Source organism: Argiope bruennichi, chromosome 11 (genome assembly GCF_947563725.1).
Source record: "Argiope bruennichi chromosome 11, qqArgBrue1.1, whole genome shotgun sequence".
Classification (NCBI taxonomy): Eukaryota; Metazoa; Arthropoda; class Arachnida; order Araneae; family Araneidae; genus Argiope; species Argiope bruennichi.
In genome coordinates this window covers 4,168,957-4,177,881 of record NC_079161.1, presented here as the reverse complement: position 1 = coordinate 4,177,881, position 8,925 = coordinate 4,168,957, and positions in this window count along the sequence as shown.

Below are 8,925 nucleotides of genomic sequence, written 5' to 3'. Positions count from 1 at the left end.
TCAGATTGGCAACAGTGATACTTTTGGAACTTGATGTTTAAAAACGATGCTAGAATGTTGAATGAAAATAAGCTGATGTAAATTTGATAATATTATCTATATGTAATATTTAGTTTTATAGTACGTTGTCTGCATTTTATTTTTGTTGATGCACGAACACAACAGAATCATTATTTAAGCAGTGAATTCTTGTTCAAGGACATAGTCAATCAAGAACTGCAGATTCTGAGGATACCTCTTATTGCAATAACTGTCATTGTTCCGTTTCAAATCAGACGTTACAGGTCTTGGCTGGCACCATGACTTCTTGGACTTGAAGATTCATATTGAGAAGGAAAGATTATAGACATTAGAGAAGCAAACTAATAATTAAAAAAATGGTAATCAGGAAACCATCTTTGAGCATGCGATTATTCTTAATCTTCGGAAAATATTGAGTCTTCCCCGGAAGATTTTTTGGGCCGAGAATATTGTTCACTATATTTACATCGATGCCTCAAAAAGGCCTAACAGAGTTAGGTGTGCTTATATTCATCTTTACAAAGGAATAGAAATTTAACCGAAGATGTATCGGCTCAGTGATCCCAATACAATCTTCATAGCTGAGGTCTTTGCTGCAAAACAAATGATAAATACAGCGTCCACAAGATAATACATGTTCTGGAAGCTACAGTTTCAAGTTCAAAGTGTTAAATACTCTGAAGATTGTGTATTTGGAAGAAGGGTTGTTCATTTTTAATAGAATACAATTCTATACCAACAGAATAAATACACACAAAAAAGAATGTAAAATTAGCCTTCCTGTATCAAATACGAAATAAAATTGTTCATAAGATTGAACGTGGAGTCTTTTAGTGAGAAATTCTAGAATGCAAGAAAAATGACCTTTTTTTTTGCATGATTTTCTAAACAATGATAAAAATAAAAATCTACGGAACTCGAACTTGTGTCTCTTTCTATAAGACTATGCAATATTCTTTGCCGCCCTTAAATTCATGCTCAAGGGTTTGAAATAATACTCTGATTTCGCGTTAAGTTGTTTTGGACAATTTGGATTTAATTTAATTCTGAATCAATAAGTTGCAATTAAAAATGAATAAATCTTGCAAATGCAGGCTTCTTGAACTGAATAAGAAATAGAACTCTTAAAACTCAATAAAGAATATTTAAATGAAAGATTTTAAAATGCAAGAAAAATTAACATATCTGCATGAACTTCCAAAGCATACTAATAAAGCAATGGCGGAGTTCCAACATGTACTGGCGGGATATTAGAGTGATTGTCTGTCCAAAAGATCATAAAATACTCTCCGCCAGTTTCAACTTCAAACTCAAATGTTTAAATTTACATACACCTATGCTTGGCTATTTAAAAGCAGCGTACAATTTCAATAGAATGCAATTCTGCCTGAAAAGAATAGATAGAAGAAGTAACATGCTTTTTAACCTTCCTGCTCCGAATATAAATAAAAAATTCCTACATTTTACTTTTTAATGAACATTTTGATTTAAAATTAAAAATGGGAGAAAAATGACCATTTTGATATGAACGTCCGAAAAAATGATAAAACATATTACGGAACTTGAACCTGCGCAGTGTTGAGACCACCCACGTCAGAAATACTAATTACAAGACCAGAGCGATTTGCTTATAATGTGATATAATGTCGCTTGTTCGAAATTAGAGCCCGATTTCCCTGAAGGTTCATACAACTGAAAGCACTATGTTATTTGAATTCTATTTAAAGTATTTTTTTAAAAAATTGCTCTATTGAAGATTTAAACAAATTCAAATAAATATTAATTGTTCTAAATAATTTTAAATAAATATATAAAATGTTGGAACAATGTTTCATATATCCGAAATTTGATAAATTTAAAATTCCTTTAGAAATTCGACAAGGAAAGGAAGATGGAAGGTTTGAACCTGAGCTAAAATCTACGTCAAAAGCCTTAACCCCAAGATCATATCGATACATTTCAAACTTAATTCACAGCTCTTTATTTCAAAATTAGAGAAAAAAATTCTGAATGTTCGATCTGAAATCATCATATTATTTGAATATTATTTCATTTAGTTTTTAGTTTAAATAAACATATCGAAGAATTAAAATTAACTAAACTTATTAAAATAATTCTTGAAACATTTACATGAAAACTAAATCACTACCTACTCTCGTGTTCAATTGTATTCGAAAATACTAATCAAGACGTCCGCGGGCTTATCCAAGGTCTACAATTCTATGCAGGCGGATAGGGAGAACATGTATAATAGAGAATATGCGATAAAGGCTTTGAGAGACCACCCGGTGGATTTTTTTAACGAATAATTTGAGAATGGTATAAAGATATTTCACGAGATAAAGTATTATTTAAATAGGCGTTTGAAGCTAAAAAAAAAACACCTTTATTTAGAAAGTTTAACAGTTCCAAAATGGAAAAAGATGGAATGTTCAAACATTTTATATCGAAGAGTGCTGACTAAGGAATTCTATATCAAAAGTCGAAAAGTTCGAGAAACATTTATCGACTTTGAATTGCGGAAATGCAAAAACATACAACGTCTTTTATATCAAATTAAGAACTGCGATAATGTTTTAATATTACATTAAAAATTATACATTGATGTCTCAAAGAAACATAATTCAACTCGAGATATCTGCGATAGACACAGGGGCGGATTTACGATTAGGTGCTTGGGATTGCTGGCTAAGAGAGGCTCAACAGGCTGCTCCATTAAAAAAGTTGGAAACCAGAATAAATGAATTTACAAAAAAAAAAAAAAAAAAAAAAAAAAAAAAAAAATACAATTATTATAAAATGCCAAAAAATTGTCAGATTATTATTTTAATCCTTTTATTTAGTTATTACTGTACAACTAACGAAACACTGCTTAAATATTGTGTACGAACGTGGATGACTCGTGGGCAAGTCATGAATGCCGAATATTAATTTTCACAAAGTTAAAAGTAATAATAAACATATTAACGATATGATTTTTTGTTAAAATTGTGACGATTTGTTGAACTAAATTGGCTTATTAAAAGGATCGCCAAGATTTCATTGCTTAAATTAGAAAAAGTGACAAATCCACTCTTGGATAGCTATATAGAAAGAGTTAAACATTGCTTTCACTTTCAGTTGCTATTTACCCTGTTGGATATGAAATTTAATTAAGAAAATGCCAGAATATAAGCAATTATTTCTTAAAAAATAGGCAGTGAACATATAATCACGATTTTCTAAATCTTTCAACAGCCATGTTTCTATTGAATAGATATCATTAAGCTATTTCATTTCTGTATTTTGGTATCTAGTTGCTTCCTATGAAATTGAGGTTTATACGAACAACTTTTAAGGACTGACGGAATGGAATTTTTTTCTACAAGTTCATTCATAAATTAAAAAGTTATTAAAAAACGTCGAGTTAACTGAAATTAATGAGTTAAGAGTGAGTATAAAAATTTTAATGGAGTTAAAATGTCAACATTTTGATCCCCAAGAAATTCATTGTTAAAGATAATAAAAATTCTTTTTGGTATATGATAAGGCACTTAAATTATTTAACAAAATTATTTTTTTAACTTTTATTTAAGCTCTAATTTCTCTGTTTTATCTGAATATTAGGAAGCCCGCATTATATTCCAGACAGTCGAAGTCCTTGCAAATGAACATTGAAATTCTTTGTCAAAAATATTAGATACTACATGTTAGTCGATACTTTATTTAATGATCAAGGCTGCCTTATTACCGAAATCAATCGACATATTGAAATATTTCAATTTGCATTTCAGATTTGGAATAATTTATTTTATTGCAGAAGATATAAAACTTGGCTGCTTCTTTCACGGGGCATGAAGAAACAGGATGGGCTGAAGAATCATTCCCAGAGCCATAGCAGAAGAGCATAGGCAGGGGTCACGAAAAAAAAAATTCTAATAATTCCAATTTTATTATAAGATTGGAACAGAGCTTACAGTCATGACTTGATGCTTGAGCGAGGCCGGGTCATGACTTGAGCTTTCTATCCTGTCAGAATTCTGGTTTGCCCGGATATCATTTTGATGTTATGTCCCCATTCACCAATGAATCTAAATATTTATCAATTCTTTGAAACGGTCAGTTCCATTCGACACTTACACAAGTATAAAAAGATCCAATTATATACAATAATGTATTATAAAAAAGAATGGAAAAAATATAACAATTCAAAATTTCGTAAAAATGCATTTTATTAGAATTGTAAAGATATTCAATATAATAGCCAATTTTACAAAACAAAGCTAAAAATTAAATTTCATATTACGTTAAATATTTAATTGTATACATTCAACATATTTTAAGCAAACCTCAAAAAACAATGCGAAAAAAGATGGTTGATACATTTATACATAAATATCTACGATTAACATTATAAAATTATGCAGCATGAAGCAAGTGCTTTGAATACAAAGTATCTCAAAATTCAGAATATTTTTAGTAATAGTTTCAAAGCATATTGTACTTAAATGTAGTTTAATGAGAAACAGCAAGAGATTCAATAAGATACAAAGCACTTTAAGGCTGGGTGATATATAGATGACAGCAAATTATAGTTTTGCACCATGCATTTTTAGGGGCAAAATATTCGACTTGACACAGAAATTATTTACCGGAGAAAGCAGCAATTGCCCCATTTCTAAGTTGAAAAGACTAAGAATTTCATACCAAAGCCGCAAGAGAGATCCTCTATCCATCCAATGAGAGGCGGGCTGGAAAAGAAATGCATTTCATCCACCCCTGCCATTTTCTACTTCAGTCTCGTAAAGCTTGGAACTACGAAGAGCGGGGCTGAATTGAAAAGAGCTCTCCAACAATGCTACGAGCATAGTGTCAAAAGCAAAGGAAGTTACGGCTTAAAATTTTATCCACTGCACGGGAGCAACTGAAGAGAGCTGAAAACTTTGAACCAAAAATTTATTTTGATAAAGTAATTTGAATCATTGTTCTATTTTCAATAGTAAGATAGTTATGGAGCGAATTAAATTTTCATCATTCATTACTTTCCTTTCCCTATAAACTGGGTGACCATTTATGAATATTTGAGATTTGCATTTTCCTTATAATTTATTTTCACATCAAATCTGATCTTATATGCTCGAGTAAAATTTACATAAATTAAAATAGGGATAATTTTAAGTTGTATAGGGAGGTGATGAATGGAAATTCATTCAAGTCATGTCAGAGCCATTCGAATAGGATAAGCCGATTTTTATCCATTTGAACAGAATGATTCGAAAAGACAATGATCCAGGTCAATTGAAAATAGCATCAAGTCTTGCTACTAAAATTGCAAGTGTGCAATAAAATTCGGGGTAAGTCATCAACATTCCTGGTTCACGCACATGGGGAAACGGTAACTGAAAACTTGAGTGAAATTCGGCATATGACTTTATCACCAGAAATTTTTGTCTACGCATTCATTCGAAAATGCATGCTTTTTATACAGGTTTCCACATGCAATTATTCCAAAATTGAAAATGGATGCCGAATCTTGTATCAAACAATTGGTAAGTAAATAGCCTATAGATCTGTGAATATGATACGAGAAAAACGCACGAATTAACAGCATAGAATTTCTTATATGTCTTGATCCCATAGAAGACCTGCGACAAGTTCCGATCAAAGAGAAATGATCCAAAATGCATGCCCGACTCTTTTCGCTACACAATGGTGCTAGCAGAGGGGCACCAGAGTAAATGAAGAAATGAACATCGCTCTTAAATTGGCTACAAGGTACGATTTGATTAAGAAGCAAGCTGATAAAATGATTTGATTTAACTAAAGGGGAGTTGATGCTTTACACTAGTATATATTGAATTATTCAACAGCTCATTGTGCCCCAAAATAAAAAGCAAAACATACCATGTTTTATCAAAAGTATCTCCAGTTCACTATTGGTCGCAAAAGGTTCTTGGATTAAGATTATAAAACTGGATTCTTTAAAAGCTGAATAAAAACGGAAATCAAGCGATAAAAGTAAATTGAGGAATACCAGACTGTTGGCCAGATTGCAAGGTTCAATTATGATGGAAACAAGTTTCTAGAAGAAATTTGACCTCAGGGTATAAGATGGCGAGCCATACAGTCTTGAACACAAGAGATGAGAGTGAGTTGCACATTTTTATAATTTTAAAACAGGATTTTTGGAAATTCTTCATTCGTAAGATTTATAATGACAGTGAATATTTTAAACAATAAAATTGGCATTTGGCAGCATAAGAGCTGTAAGATTCCACCAATAAAAGAATGTTTCAAGAAGCATTACTCCAAAATAGTGAGCATACTATGAACAGACAGTATGAAGAGTGACAGTTTCGCACTTATGCGAAACTCGAGATTTGAAGCAAAGTATCAATTAATACAAAGAATGACACCAGACCTTCATTCGATTCTCGGTGATTACTTCAATTTCTTTCAAAAATGATGAAATAATTGAATAAGTTTCTCTTTAGACACCGAAGGGGGAAAAAAGATGGAGGTCAGGATGTGGATAAGTGAGGAGTGACACGCTCTCTGTCAAGCTCGACCGAACAAGTTAATTTTGCGATCCCATGAATGCTTCAGTCGATCTGGAAATCGCAATTGGAACACAGGAGAAATGCAAGCACATTACGTAGGAGAGCCTTTCATAGCATTTGCAACTTTATTTTTACTGGCATTTTAACGTTTCTTTCATCAATTTAAGTAGAATATTGGATTTTAAAAGCCAGAAGAATCTAAATGCTACCGAAACAAGTTCGTTATCAGAATTAAAAACATGCTCACCATATCAAAGAATATTCAAACATTTATATTTGTTCCTCTCTCTCTTATCGGTACTTATAAAAACCAATTTATCAGAATTTCTGTTCCTAGATTGCAGTTCTGCGTATAAAATAAATCAAGATACATACTAAGTTTGTGAGACAAATTGATGATTCAATGAAAAATAAGACTATAGATGCCAAGTATCAGACAAAAAAAAATCTCGAACGAAGGAGCATAAATTCAATTTAAACCCAAAAAAAAATTCATTATTTAAAAAACTTGGGTAGTAAACAAGAAAAGACGAAACAGATTAGGAAACTGAAACCAAGTTCGAATATCAAGAGTAAAATTCTAAATACTTGGGGTGAGGGGGGGGAGGGTGCTTGCATTATTCCGACACAAAACACTCAATTTACCCTGCCTTTTTTATGCTTTCTGAACAATTCTAAAAGAAATGAAATTAGAGATTAATTTTTACTTTCAAAATCATCAAAGCAGTTAAAGTGTCATTCCTGACATGCCCTACTCCATTCATCGAAAATGAAAAGATCTTTCTAAACTATAAGCTCATTTAATGACTTGCCGAGGGAGCTAAGTACTACATTTTAGGGAAATAGGAAACCAGACTTTATACACACACACACACCGAGGTGGGGAACGAACGAGGAGCCACACACACACCAAGGTGGGGAACGAACGATGAGCCACACACGCACGCACGCACACACACACACAAACACACACACACCGAGGTGGGGAACGAACGAAGAGCCGCACGCACGCACGCACACACACACACCGAGGTGGGAAACGAAGAGCCACATTTACTCACCGAGGGGGAGGGAACGAACGAAGAGCCACACACACACACACACTCCGAGACGGGGAACGAACGAGGAGCCACACACACACACTCCGAGACGGGGAACGAACGAGGAGCCACACACACACACTCCGAGACGGGGAACGAACGAGGAGCCACACACACACACACACCGAGGTGGGGAACGAACGAGGAGCCACACACACACACACCGAGGTGGGGAACGAACGAAGAGCTAACACACGCACCGAGGTGGGGAACGAACGAGGAGCCACACACACACTCCGAGACGGGGAACGAACGAGGAGCTACACACACACACTCCGAGACGGGGAACGAACGAGGAGCCACACACACACCGAGGTGGGGAACGAACGAGGAGCCACACACACACACCGAGGTGGGGAACGAACGAAGAGCTAACACACACACCGAGGTGGGGAACGAACGAGGAGCCACACACACACACACACACAAAGGTGGGGAACGAACGAAGAGCCACGCACGCACACACACACACACACACACACACACACACCGAGGTGGGGAACGAACGAAGAGCCGCACGCACGCACGCACACACACACACCGAGGTGGGAAACGAACGAGGAGCCACACACACACACTCCGAGACGGGGAACGAACGAGGAGCCACACACACACTCCGAGACGGGGAACGAACGAGGAGCTACACACACACACTCCGAGACGGGGAACGAACGAGGAGCTACACACACACACTCCGAGACGGGGAACGAACGAGGAGCCACACGCACCGAGGTGGGGAACGAACGAAGAGCTAACACACGCACCGAGGTGGGGAACGAACGAAGAGCTAACACACACACCGAGGTGGGGAACGAACGAAGAGCTATCACACACACCGAGGTGGGGAACGAACGAAGAGCTACACACACACCGAGGTGGGGAACGAACGAAGAGCCGCACGCACGCACACACACACACACACCGAGGTGGGAAACGAAGAGCCACACTCACTCCACCGTGGGGGATGGAACGTAGAGCCACACACACACACTCCGAGACGGGGAACGAAGAGCCACACACACACACTCCGAGACGGGGAACGAAGAGCCACACACACACACTCCGAGACGGGGAACGAAGAGCCACACACACACACTCCGAGACGGGGAACGAAGAGCCACACACACACACTCCGAGACGGGGAACGAAGAGCCACACACACACACTCCGAGACGGGGAACGAAGAGCCACACACACACACTCCGAGACGGGGAACGAAGAGCCACACACACACACTCCGAGACGGGGAACGAAGAGCCACACAC